The following is a 13,709-nucleotide window of genomic DNA, read 5'->3' on the forward strand; positions in this document are numbered from 1 at the left end:
ATAGAAGTTTCAGTTGTAAATGTGTATTCTGTGAGCAACTGCAAAACTGTGCATGTTTCAGGTGCATAAAATGCATAAAGTTTTTATGTTAGAAAACATACATTCTAAAAGATTTTTTTACCTTCTGAAATTAAATCTCTAAAGAACATAAAAGTGTCCAAAATTCAACAAAGGCATTTTAAGGTCTTTCGATTGTCGTGTGACGTCATCGTGAGCATTCCAGAATATTTTACCGTTATCGGTTATAATAATAGTGTTATGTGGTGTATGGTTTTGCCAATATTTCTTGATTTATACTTGTGTTTAACACATTTTAAGCTATGTAAAGTGAAATGACACCAATGTTTAACAATTCATAGAGAGTAGTTTGAGTTGAAATCGCTGAATTCAATGAAAAACTGATAAAACCGTATATAGGCAAACTTGACAGAGACCACAAATCATAATTTTTTACCAGGCAAGGTAAACATTTCTTTGCAGATTTCGATAGGATATATAATGAATTACAAGTGTACCAATTTTCAGTGAGTTTGAACCATTATTTCAAAAGTTATAGACGTTTTATGTTGCTAAACTGTACTTATTCATGGTTGAAAAATCGTATCAAAATGCACTGTAAATGTGATAGCTTTCATACTGGCAATTTTTAAATGGCCTTAAAATGTTAAAATACTTAAAATAAACACGATAAAATTACACAGATTAAACCATAAAAACATCGAGGGTGGAGAAACCTTAAAGGAAGTTATCCCTCTTATCATCTCTAAACCTTAAATTTGATTATCACTACATACGTGAAAATTCTGTGATGACAAAGATCAAGTTATGCTGTAATATTCTTATAATAGGTATATTATAACGAATATATATTCTTCTAATCACTACTGCAGAAAAAAGATCCATCTCATTATTCATAATCAAGTTTGTTTTGCACTGACAACTAAAATTAAATTTTGGTTGCATGCAAATTTGTAACCGATGAATGTTGAATATTTTTGGTACAAAACTTATTCTAAAAAACTACACAGCATTGTTACATTCAGTGTTATATCGTTAAGGATTGGCATGCTTCTTTTTGATGATACAACAAAAACATCAATGGAGCAAAACAGAAGTATATTTATTTAGAAAAAAAAAATTAGCGCGGAACTAACAATTTACCTTTATTTTTAGAAAAAAGTGTATTCTTATATTTCCTTAAAAGAATGTTTAAAAACAGTTTTATTAAAAAAAATTAAAAATCCCGTTTTTGTGCGATGGATTTTATAAACATATTAAAAACTTAATACAATCTCGTTACGAGTAACGAGTAGGTCTTCCATTCAATTTTTATACGATACAATATTAATTTCAATGAAATTTCAGAATTTCCTCTCAACCACTCCCTTTCAGATAATGTATATGATTGTCAATATCCTTTAAAATTCTAAACAAAGTGTTTTGCTTTTTCATTTGCTTTTTACAGCACATTAAAGATTTTAGTCCCTTAAAATCCCTAACTACGTCATCAATGGGTACGGCAATGAGTTTTACCAACTGATATTGTTACAATCGACAACTTTGCTTCTATAATGCATTACAAAATCGTGTTCGTTTTTAAGGTATGTGTAAGAGACTTTACGAGTGTCTTGGTCCCTAATTAAAAGAGCAAGCCCCCTTTTTATTGCTTATTTTGAAAAAAACTTTAAGAATACTAACATTTTTTGTTCTTACACCCATCTAAAATTGTTGTTCATTTTTGAGATACAGATGATTGAATACTTTAAGGGCCAGCCCTCTAGATCCTTAATGGGGACACACATTGGAAATTTGATTAATGGAATCGATTTGAATCATCAATGCAAACATTTTCTCTTCTACGATGCTTTACAAAATACATGTATGTATCCTGTTCTAGATATGTTGCGTCAAAGTTTAAGTACTTTGGGCCCTAATTACGAAATGAATGGGCGTGGCAATGATTTTTTCTGATAGATATTGTTACAATCAACAACTTTGCTTCCATAATGTATTACAAAATCATTATCATTTTTAAGTTATTTGTAATAGAGTTTACAAGTCTCTTGGCCCCTTATTAAAGGGGCAAGTCCCTTTTTCTTTAGTTTGATGGAAAGAACTTTTGATTCTCTACCACTTTTGTTATATATGTTTTAACAAAATATCAACTGATAAAAAGAAACAGATCAAAACGTATGAAAATTTAAATGCAAAATTCGTATCAATTTTTCGAGTCTAGGCGGGCTCAAAGAAATGACGCCACCGGCGTAAAACAACATAATAGTGCACAACTTTAAACTGTAGACTACCTATCCTGAAAACTTTATAGCCATATCTCTGATAGTTTCTGAGATCAGCTCTGCACAAAATAGGTCGTAAAAATGTACAAAAATGGCCGATAAATCGGTACCGGAAGTGACAACAACAACAATTTTAAAAACATATAAAATTCAGATAATCATGTGTATAAAAAATTGCTGAAATGGGTTGAATAGTTTTTTAGAAATCGCATGCACAAAATTTAGGGGGAAAATATCAAACAGTACAAAAACAAAAAGGTCTTCCGCTGGAAACGGAAGAATTTAATAATACTCCGAGATTATACTTACAAAACAGTTGCGACATTTGTTGTTGAAAAATGAAAAGTTCGTTGGAAACTCGACTGATGGAGAAATACTGTCAAGGTGGTTTGGCAGCCAATTGTCACCATATTCGTCTCCAAATGGATAAAGTCTATCAACCAAAATGCCAAAAAATGTAGGCACTATACAAGAATACAAAAATGAGCGAAAAGCGTTCTTCATGGTTTGTGGTTAGCTGTGCGTCGTTTTGATATACGGTCGAGTTTATATAGATGTACAAATTGATTGACAGATTTGGTTTCCAAATCATAGTTTTCAAAGATTTTATCTGACAAGACAGTTCACGAAATGTTCAACAGTTTTAGTATTTAAAAGCTGTTAGTATTTTTTTTACTAATGGAAAATTTGTCTTTACGCTCTGATAAAACGACGGTCTGGGTTCCAACCTTCCTTATTTTAGCTCACATTCACCATTCTCCTTCGTTTATATCTATAATAAAGTATTACATTATAATTATGAGTATTATTATTGTCCATTGAGATTATATGCGTGCATTGCGTAGTGTTTTGTCTAAAAACAGTCGGACAAGCGGAAAAATATACAATGCGTCTTTATTCTTTACTGATCGTTAAAATTTACCAGAAAGAGAATGAATTTGATATGTGCGGGAGAGAGAACAGGATGCAACTATTTCACCTAAAATGGAACAATACTAGTTGTAAATAAAAGATGCTTATCTGTTTCAAATTTTTGTGTAGTTTTGTGTTCATGTAACTTTCTTACTTTTATGCAAAAATATTGATCAAAATAGAATACTAGTATACTAAATACGCAATGATGTGAAAAATAAAACCCATGCTTGTTACGGATACTTGTTCTACATTTTGAAGATATAAATCGTAACCAATAGCCGTGGCTTTAAAAATATGCCCAAAATATTCACACGTGTTCTTGTACCCAAAAGTTAAATTAATATATTCTGTTAAAGAACATATACTGTTAAGTATATAAATTGTGTTGATTGAAAGTATAGTAGTATCATAAGATATTGAACCAAAATAAATTGGTTGTGAGCTTAGAGTAAGATGTAGAGTAAATTTCACCCTTTAACGCGAAAACTATTTTTTTTTCATTGTGTTGCAATGTTCAAAGGGTTTAGTTGTAATATGTAATAAATAAATAAGGATAGAAAAGAAAACTTACCCATAGTATGGAAAGGTAATTATAAATATATTTTTATATCTGTTTTTACTTTTCTTTTTTTTTTGTTCTTATGGAACCTTATTGGTGACTTATCTAAAATTAAGACTATATATAATTTATTATCATATGCAAGATATTTATCCTAGAAATGAAAAAAATGTTAATATTTGCCTTTCGACAAAACTTTTGACGAACATAGACACATTTCCTCTTTAGTACATTTAGCAGTACATGCACCAATTATCAGTTGAAAGAATCAGTCTCATCAATATTCATTTTTATGTATGTATATTTTTACACCTGATTATGACATGATATAAGATTTGATATCTAAATAGATATAACGGAGAATGTAAATGTCGAAAAGGTGTCGTACTACTAGCGTACTAAACACCACCAGTCTTCTAATAGGCATCAATGATAAAGATACAGAAATAAGAAATTTACAGAAATAAATTCCTTTTTAATTTCAAGCATTTTCTTAAAAATCCCTGGTTTTTTAGTACATGTTTTTCTTACAGCCTTTTTTTTTGAGTCACCTCTGTTTACGTCTTATAGTGGACAACCGTTAGGAAAAACGAAAACAGAAAATATAAACGTTCTTTTTCTTATCTAGTAAGATACAAACTGGATTTTGAAAAAAAAACTTCCATGAAATAGATTTGAGTCATTTTACTGCAAGCATTTCAAATCGACCTAAATTCTTAGTTGTGTGCGTCATTACGCAACCCATCCCTCGCCCGTGGCCGAGAAAATCGGTCGCAGTGGTCGCGGCTGGGCTACCTAGCGGTCAGCTGTTATTTAATACACAAGAGTCGCGTTTTCACATGTGAGTTTATTTAGCAGGAAACACAAGAATCGTACACATTAAAGCTTACTCTTCTAAATTTGAATTAAACGATAGAGTGTCAATGAATAAATCGTTCTGTTTATTCATAAAATCAATGCCATTCTCAAACTGAAGAAGTATCAGACAGATCAACTGTGGGATTTAAGGGGAAAAACTATATTAATTAGAGTTTAGTCATCATATTGCAAACATTTTAAATCTTCCTGGGCGTAAAAATTATCCGATCCCTCACCCGAGGACGAGGAGATCAGTCGCAGCTGCACTACCTAGAGGTCAGCGGTTATCTATCTAATAACAAGATATACTTGTTTGAGTTTATATACAAGAACTGTTTTGATTTTATGATCTAAAAGTTTGTTCATCTTCAATTTATTTAATTAAACATTAGAATGTAAATTGAGAAGTCCTTCTGAAAATTAATAAAAGCGATATCATTCCAAATCAGAAACATCGTCAGACATAAAACAATGGTGAATATGTAAGTCTAAAAGGTTATAAAAACTTTACTAATAATATTTAATATAAACAACGAAAAACCACAAAGATTAAACCTTAAAATGATGATCACCCCTAGCACATAGCCAAGGAGATCCTGCGCGAGTGGACAAGTAGCGGTAGCTTCATGTTCTTCTACATGTTCTTTATCACACGTGCATGTTTATTGATATTTTGTACGATCCCAACTATTTGTTTATTCGAGATTTTGACCGGTACATGTAAGATTGACTTGTGTTTCAACTTAAGATTTCTTTATTTACCCACGATTATTTCCGCTAAATACTGCTGAGAGGTTTTATAGATGTCGTAGAGAGTAGTTGACGTATTCATAGGGTTGCACAAAAATGAGAGAGAGAGAGAGAGAGAGAGAGAGAGAGAGATCAGACCTAGAAGCATTATTAAGCCAAATTTAGAAAATGTAACACTCTCCAAGCGTTCAAGGCAGGATAAAAAAATCAAATATCGAATTAACACATGCGGTAGAGGCTGACACGATAAAAGAATTGTCCGAATTGAGGGATTCAGAGATTATTTTAAGAATGTTCAGATGAATGTTTTAACAAGCTTTGTTTAGATTTTTTGGGTTATATGATCACAGTGCAAGTGGTTTATTTTTTTCAAAATGTGGCGAAAACCAATGTTTGACGACTACTTAACATGTGTAATTTTTTTGAAGATTTCCAATCAATTTCTAAATCTCATTTCTTAAAGCTCTAATTGGTAAGAAGAAATGGTCGTATAAAGATGACCTTTTATCAATACAGGGTCTGTCAGGCCTGACAAGTGTGAGGAGAAGGAGGTGTTTTAATCAGACTTTTGCGACACGAATTTGCGTTAGAATACCTTCTCGTTGGTTTGCAACGAGCTCGGCTCTAATTTTACAACTTGTTCTGATCAGAAGCGATAAGCTGGCCAGGTGAACATTCTTTTGAGAAGGCTTTAAATGAAAAATGTCCATAACAAACTGTCAATCATCTAAAAAATCCACCAAAAAATACAAATCAAAGCAGAGCAACACGGACCTCTGAAAAGATAGAGGTAGGATCAGGTGCCTAGGAGGAGTGAGCATCCTCTGCTGACCGGTCACACCCGCCGTGTGCTCTTTGTCGTGATCGGGGGAAACGGAATAATCCATAGACAATTAGGTGATTAATTACGGTCCAACAATTAATATGAACTTGTCAGTCAGCATGCAACCCAGTGGAAGATTGTATTTGGTGACAAGGTCGTTGTATCGACCATAGAACTTACGAAAAGATGTCTTCAAACAAGACTGCTGATAGTCCCTTTTCATCAACTTGTATGTCAATGGGAATTTCAACAGACTGTTGGAAGACTTTATTTCCAAAAATTAAATAGATGTTGTCTATCAGAAACTCAAGCATTTTTTTAATGTCACCCTAGAGTACTTGTGTGTGCAATCAGAATAGTTTTTAGCAAAAAAAAATTAAGATATCCAATGACAAGGTAAGCATTCCTACGACTTCCATATTTATTGAAAAAACAACTGCCGATATAAAAAAAAAAAGCCTAAATTTTTATTTGTCATTGGGAATGGTTGTATGAAGCGTTGCAAAATCGTACGTTTTAATGTTATTGATTTTGGTAAGATTTTGTTACTTAAAAGTTTCTTCGAATCCTATAGAGTTTTTTAGTATCCACGTCTGATTCACACCGCTTCTAGAGTATATATTGTTGTACAGTACTCTTGAAGTTTCTCCTTCACTACTTTAAGAATAGAATACTTAACAGTAGAAAAAAAACGGTATGGAGTCTAGCTGTCTTTGTACAACATAAAAGGGTTGAATGTAAAATAGAAATTTACACTTGAGTAATCACATGACTTTGATATGATATTGTAAACCTTATAAGGCAATCCAGCAAGCTATTGAAAACTCTACCGATATTTTTCCAAATCGCTGTAAAACATTTCAGTTTCAGTAGAATTGATAAAATGTTTTCCAATTCCCTGTGGTATTTTTTGTATTTGACCTTAATCTTTGAATTTGTTGTCTTTTTGATAGGTCAAGTTAGACGCTTAATCCTATTAAGTGGTCCGAAGTTTTATAACGAACGGTAGAAAATGTAGAGCATCATCGAAATTCAAAAACTTTCAGGGGCAAAGCCTGCTAGAAGGGGAATTCAGATCATCTCTGTATGAATAAATTGAAGAACACTCTAAGTGATATTAAGACATTGATGTGAGTTCTATCTCTTACGGTTTCAGAGGAGTAGGTTGAGTCTGATCAGTACTGTAGGTCTAATATTGTCGTTACATATTTGACCTTTCCATCGAAATGAAGATTAAGAGGCTGGCCTCTAATATCAGGGAGTTAGGGACTTCAAAAGTTTTTTTGTCAAAAACATGTAAAGAAAGAACAATTCCTGATACAACTTTTCTACAATACACGGACGTCATATAAAGCATAATGTGTATTGCTGACACTTAAGCATTGAATCATTATTTTTTGGAAGATGTGGTCTCATAACTGCAACGGTGTGTGCATACAAATTGAATAACGCGCGCTAGCGCGTTATGATAATTTGTTTACATACACTGTTGCAGTTATGAGACCACATCTTTCAAAAAATAATGATTCAATGCTTATATTTACGTTTTTAAACATTTATTACCTTCCCGCAAATAAGATTTATTTTTAAAAAGCTCTGTCTTATTCAACTAGTAAAGCGAAATTAACGGAAGAGCCATTGGAATAGCCGAATTATGATGACAAAAATATTGCAGAGCGTTTTGAATTCTAATGACTAATGACTTTATTTTTCTTTCTGTAATTTAAAGAATTTACTTTTGGTATACTAAGAAATTAATCAATTGAATTCATTTTTCCGTCAACATATAGTTACATCAATGAAATAATAATCAGCGTAAGTATAATGTCAGGTCGTGGTCGGGTTTGAAGTCGCAAGAAGAGTCAGTTCGTGCTCTTCGATAAAGACTGAAGGAATACTGAATGTATTCATACGCACCAGATTCGGTGATTAGGTCTTCTGTATTATGCGTAAATATCACCCAAATCAACCAATGCAATTTAATAGAGGGAAAGAAAGTCAGTGTAAATATACAATATTATTGTGAAGATTGTTTCTGAATACTGAACTTGATATTCGTCAATATTACTATCACTACAATGTTGGGATAATGATTATGACGAATTATAGCAAAACAAATAAAAATATCAAACACCCTTCTCAGCAATTTATAAATTATCTACATACAAACAGCAATGTGATGTAGGCTTGTCTTTTTCATGTAACAATGTATCAGATAGGTGCTAGAATGATATAAAAGTCATTGCTGATCAATGTTTTCATTCACGCATGTAAAGAAAAATATCTTTTGATTTTTTTCTTGAATTTATTCAGATTTCAAAAAAGTAAGAATAAATATGTGGTTCTCAATATTTATTTATGGAAACCGTTGTTTGTTAGCTTTAAACTCAAACTCATTGTGAATGTCTTTTTGTATTTAAAAAAAAACATGCGATGTAAATCCCTTTGTCATGCAACGTTACGGATAAAGCAATGAAGAGCTGTATCATGAAACTTTATACCAAATTTTATTAGACCCTTTTTTCTTACACAATCGCAGGTTGGCCAAATACCCACCGAGACTAATCGGTTTGTATTTTGTTTTTAACGTTTAGCTGCATTAAAAAGGTAATACTGTCATTCCTATAATTTTGAAAATGATTAATGAAAATTATTAAAATTACAGGAAAAAAAACCTCCTCCCCCCTGCCCGGAAACAATATTATTCCTCATAATCCCCTGTAAAAAAAAATTTGATCCCCGCATATAACTGCATTTTTGAAAGATTGATAGGCGCTCTCCCCTTTTGATAAAAAAAGTGCGCGTAAAATGTTCTTCATACAGAGCATACCCACTGTGTAAATATAGTCGTCGACTATGTTATTCTGTCTAACAAGTATATTTAGACACTTATGATTACCAAATCAGTTTCTAAAAATAAACTACACATGTGAAAAATCAAACTATAGACAACTTCCAAAGACCTCTATGTGCGTCTATAGTACAGTACATTTAGAAGTCATGTTCTTTCCATCAATCGCCTTGGCAAAGATGCACAAATATTAGTACAATGTTGTTTTAGGCTCAAACTACGTTCGTCTAATAGTATAAAAAATGTCCAGATTATCTCCCTTTGAAACGCCCCTCTACCGCTTCAGGTTTCAAAACACAACCCAAAATAGAAAGTCTACAAGGATTTTGCTGCGCATCAGCCATGAAATAGCCCGGATGATAACGTTGAAAGTGGTGCGAGGTATTTCGAGTGACTTCCAAACAGTAAAAAAAATGTAAGCAAGTCCCATTATAAAACGCCGTAAGGAACTTGTTTTCGTTTCTGGAGTTTTTATGAATGAAAATTGATAATATCTCAACGAATACATCTTGGATATTTTTCCATATTTCGATTTCATCTGTATTTCTTTCACAGGTAAGTGTATTTTTATAGAAAATCATTAAAAAGTTATGGAAGCAATAAATTATGTGCGTAAATTATGCGTTTACAATTCACCGTAGAATTCAAATTTATATTTTGATCAACTAGTTTTTGATCAACTATTTAAGAAAAGTCAAAAGCCGTAAAGTTTTCTTAATAATTAAGACATCCAGTAATATGATAAATCAAATAGTGTCTGTTTGGGAGGGCAATTGTTGAAATTTACACCCCTCAAAAACCATTGTCAACTGATCGAGGCAATGCGAAGGTTGATAATTTGTTCGAGGGGTGTCAATTTCAACTGTTTCCTTCGCAAACAGGCACTATTAATATAATGTAGCATTTGTCTCTTTTACTAAGTGTCTTTACATCTAACATGTATCATAGCCAGGTTATCAGTTTTGTTTTCCTTCAAAAGTATGACGTAACTTTGATGAAAGATCTAGTAGTAACAGTGGGACGGACAACTTCGGAATGGACATTTTTCCGGCGTTGCGCACCCCTTTCCATACACACTATTGACCAAAGTTTAGTACCAAATGGTGGGGTTTTTTATTCTAAATAAATTTATGGAAAAAAAATTGAAACATTTTTAGATAGTTTTTTAGATATTTGAACTTAAAAGTTCCAACCCCATGGGATTTAAGTTTGGAAAAAATACCCCACAGAAAACCCCATGCAAACCCCATGGGGTTTTGCAATAAACCCCATGGGGCAGAAAACCCCATGAAAATAATGTGGGGTTTAAAAACCCACTTTTTTCTTAAATAACAGTTTAGGGTTTTTAATCCCATAAAATAGATGTCATGGGATTTATTATCCCACATATGCATGGGGTATTTTATCCCATTTGTTCATAATGTAAAATTACTAAAATATTTTACCAATCTATTAAAATACCAGTACTCACAGTGCAGACAGTATGGGGTGACGTTAACTAAACCAATCCAAGCAAATAAATCAGATTCTCAATGATAAGTTACTCGAGACTGATTTATTCATGTTTGCATTAGTTTAATGACTCTAGATTTTCTCTTGCTTTGAATTATAATCCACAGATGTTGGTAATGTCTTCCAAAAATGCTTTTTTTTTCAAATGAAAAGTGTCAGCATCAGAGGTATGCTCTGTCATCCTTTAATTTGCCTAAAAATATGTCATGAAAACTATGTAAATTATGTTTAAAAGTTATAACTAATTCAAAATAAGTATTGTCCTGCTTATTATAAAACTCTTTAAAATCTGACAGGTTGTAAATATTTATCAATACTGAACTGTATTGTACAGTTGTATGTACCAATGTTATATGATCAACTAATAATGGGATAAATTTACGGTTTATGCAATCACAAAGATTACATATAATGTTTAAACTTCTGTTAAATATAATAGCATATTAAAACAGTTTAAATCTATGGTCTCACTATTTCGAGAAAATTCGGTCCAAGAATAAAAGTTGGGTTTTTTTTCATTACCTAGCTTTTCACTTAGAAGTTATTAAAGAATATATAGACGTATAAATTTAAAATGAAACTGATTTGCAGTCAATGGAATTACCTTTGAAAATGGACAGAAGAAACACAAACTTAGCAACACTAGCCCAAACCAAGCGATGGAGTCGAAAACCGGATGTTGAAATAGTTACAGACAAATCGGGAGATAGATATTTCGATTAGAGCAGTCGATCTTTCGTGAATTTTAAGTATAATGCCGTTTAATGAACTCGAAAATCCTATTAGTTATTTAACATCCTGAACACCGTATTATTATATAGATTATTCATCTAACTATAAACATGATGAATTCAGTGTCAATGGTGGGGGGGGGGGGGGAGGGGAGGGGCGTTATAACAATATTAAATGCAGTACCAATAAATAAAGTATGCAAAATGTTTTATATCATTATACTATTAGTAAAACCAATAATTATTAAATTCTTAATCTAACAGGAGATAATAAGGTGGTTATCAAGGTATATATGTACAATAATACTTTTCGACGGATAGTTTCAGCTTGTGTACATGTTTTCTTATTAGGGGGTGGGGGTACTTGATGAAAAGTCGCGTTGTTTTTTTTCTTTTCCGCAGAATGTTTTAGTGTAAGAGTATACATTTTGTGATAATGTCCAGGATGATAAAAAATAGATACCATGGCTATAGTACATCAGAAGCACGTGACAAAATCAGTGCGTTTAAATATACTGTAGAAGCCTCTCACAATAATTATTTTGTTTTTAAATTAATTCATAGCATGTATACCGGTAAGTACCTCTTATCTATTTCTTTCACACTCTTCCCATTGTATAGGACTTATCTCAAGCGAGCAAAAGCTGAAATTTTATTTAAAATCGAATTTCCCATTGCAATTAATTTGGCAAGTATATATAATGGATAACCTTTATACAAAATAAACCAGTGCTTGAAATACATAGTCATGGAGAATAAATCATGCAGTCTTTGGAATGATTTTAAAGCTTAATCATGAGAATACTTGGAGTGATTTCCACACCGGCAATAATAACAGAGTCTAAGGCCGACAAAAAGGCATCACAATCTAAGTCAAAGGATGAGGCCCATTGCACATTTGTATCGTTTAATATATTCCCACGATTTCATAATAAACTGAACAAGACCAAGCCCTGTGTATACACGTACTTTGTATTCACTGTCCAAATTTCAACACATGTGTATACATAGCATCGGAACGCTACATATATAGTAAATATATCAATGCATGCTTGATTTTATGTTGTCAGATTTGTATCGAGCCGAGAAGTAACTGTTACTGGAATGATATTATTTTAATTTTTGTGGCATTTTACAGAAAGAAAATTTGGAGAAAAATCATTGCCGGCCGTGAGATCCGAACCCACGACCCTTGGGTCTGTAGGCCAATGCGCTACCATATGCGCCACGGCGCTCGTTAATTTCTGGCGATGTAATTAATTATTTGAACGATATCAAAAAGGGCCATTAACTGATTACGGAAATATAATAAATAAATGGTGTTTTTTTTAAATTAAGATATTTTAAAATTTCATTACCTATTTTTATACCCATCAGATATGATTTAGTATTCAATAATCGTTTCTCGTTTAATTACCCCGTGCGTCGGAAGGTGTTCATACCCGTGCGGCAAATTTTATCGATAACAGCGGGGGGGGGGGGGGGGGGGGTGGGGTCGAGATTAAACCTAATTTGACTCGAAATAATGATATATTCTACGACGTGTCCAATGATTTTTACATGTTACATATTTACTACAATCAGAACCAACGCAAAATCATTGTACTTGATCTTTGTTTCCATTTGACGACATTTAATTTAATTAGTTTATATTAATGTATGATCATTTACTTATTAGTCTCTGTTGCACATCCAGAACGTCTAATTCTTGCCAAAAAAAACTTTGAAATATACAGCTGATTGTTATATTTATCCTTCCAGTATTGATATTAGAATGCAGAAATAATTCATTACTGATAATTGTATTAAGTTGTTTAAGATGTATAAAGATATTTTTACTACAGTAACTTTCAGTACAATGCACAATGTTTGATATGCTTATTCATTGTTACGGTAATATTCTCCGGTAATTGGTAATGGCTGCATCTTGTTATAAATCATAAAAGCTAGAGAACGTATTTTCTTTACTTTTATCTAATTAATGCCCTGTTAATTGTGATCATGAAACACTTCACCGCTCAATTGAACACAGATCGCTGTTATCATCGCCGCTGCAATAAACTGGTCAACAGTGATACATCTTTGCAGAAAAAATCCGACGAAGGTCATTAAATAGATGATTAACATAACATATCGTTTAACCATTCAATTATTGCTCTTATTAAAGTCCCTAGAAAATAAGGGCGACCAAAAGGAGTTCAACTAAATAAATACCCAGGGATTCATTTCAAGCGCATACATGTACCCAGTACACTTTTATTTTAAAATTTAAATCTACGTCCCAACCCATTGCCTTGAATCCCAACCCCCCGATCCGGTATCCTGATCAGAGCCGTTTAAGCCGATTATAAAATGCGTGTGTGTGTGTGTGTGTGTGGGGGGGGGGGGGGGTGATAGCGTGTAGTCTACCTTT

The 13,709-nt window shown here is 32.6% G+C and overlaps 1 long non-coding RNA gene across 1 annotated transcript; it reads right to left on the reverse strand.

Annotated features, from left to right (window-relative positions):
- Positions 1 to 10,524: 10,524 nt before the first annotated feature.
- On the reverse strand, positions 10,525 to 11,404 carry LOC128181849 (uncharacterized). The gene is made up of 2 exons (XR_008243371.1): positions 11,170 to 11,404; positions 10,525 to 10,758 (listed from the first exon to the last, which is right to left on the reverse strand). It is a non-coding gene; the product is annotated as an uncharacterized LOC128181849 (long non-coding RNA).
- Between the last annotated feature and the right edge of the window lie 2,305 nt (positions 11,405 to 13,709).

This window comes from Crassostrea angulata, chromosome 4 (assembly GCF_025612915.1).
Source record: "Crassostrea angulata isolate pt1a10 chromosome 4, ASM2561291v2, whole genome shotgun sequence".
Taxonomy (NCBI): domain Eukaryota; kingdom Metazoa; phylum Mollusca; class Bivalvia; order Ostreida; family Ostreidae; genus Magallana; species Magallana angulata.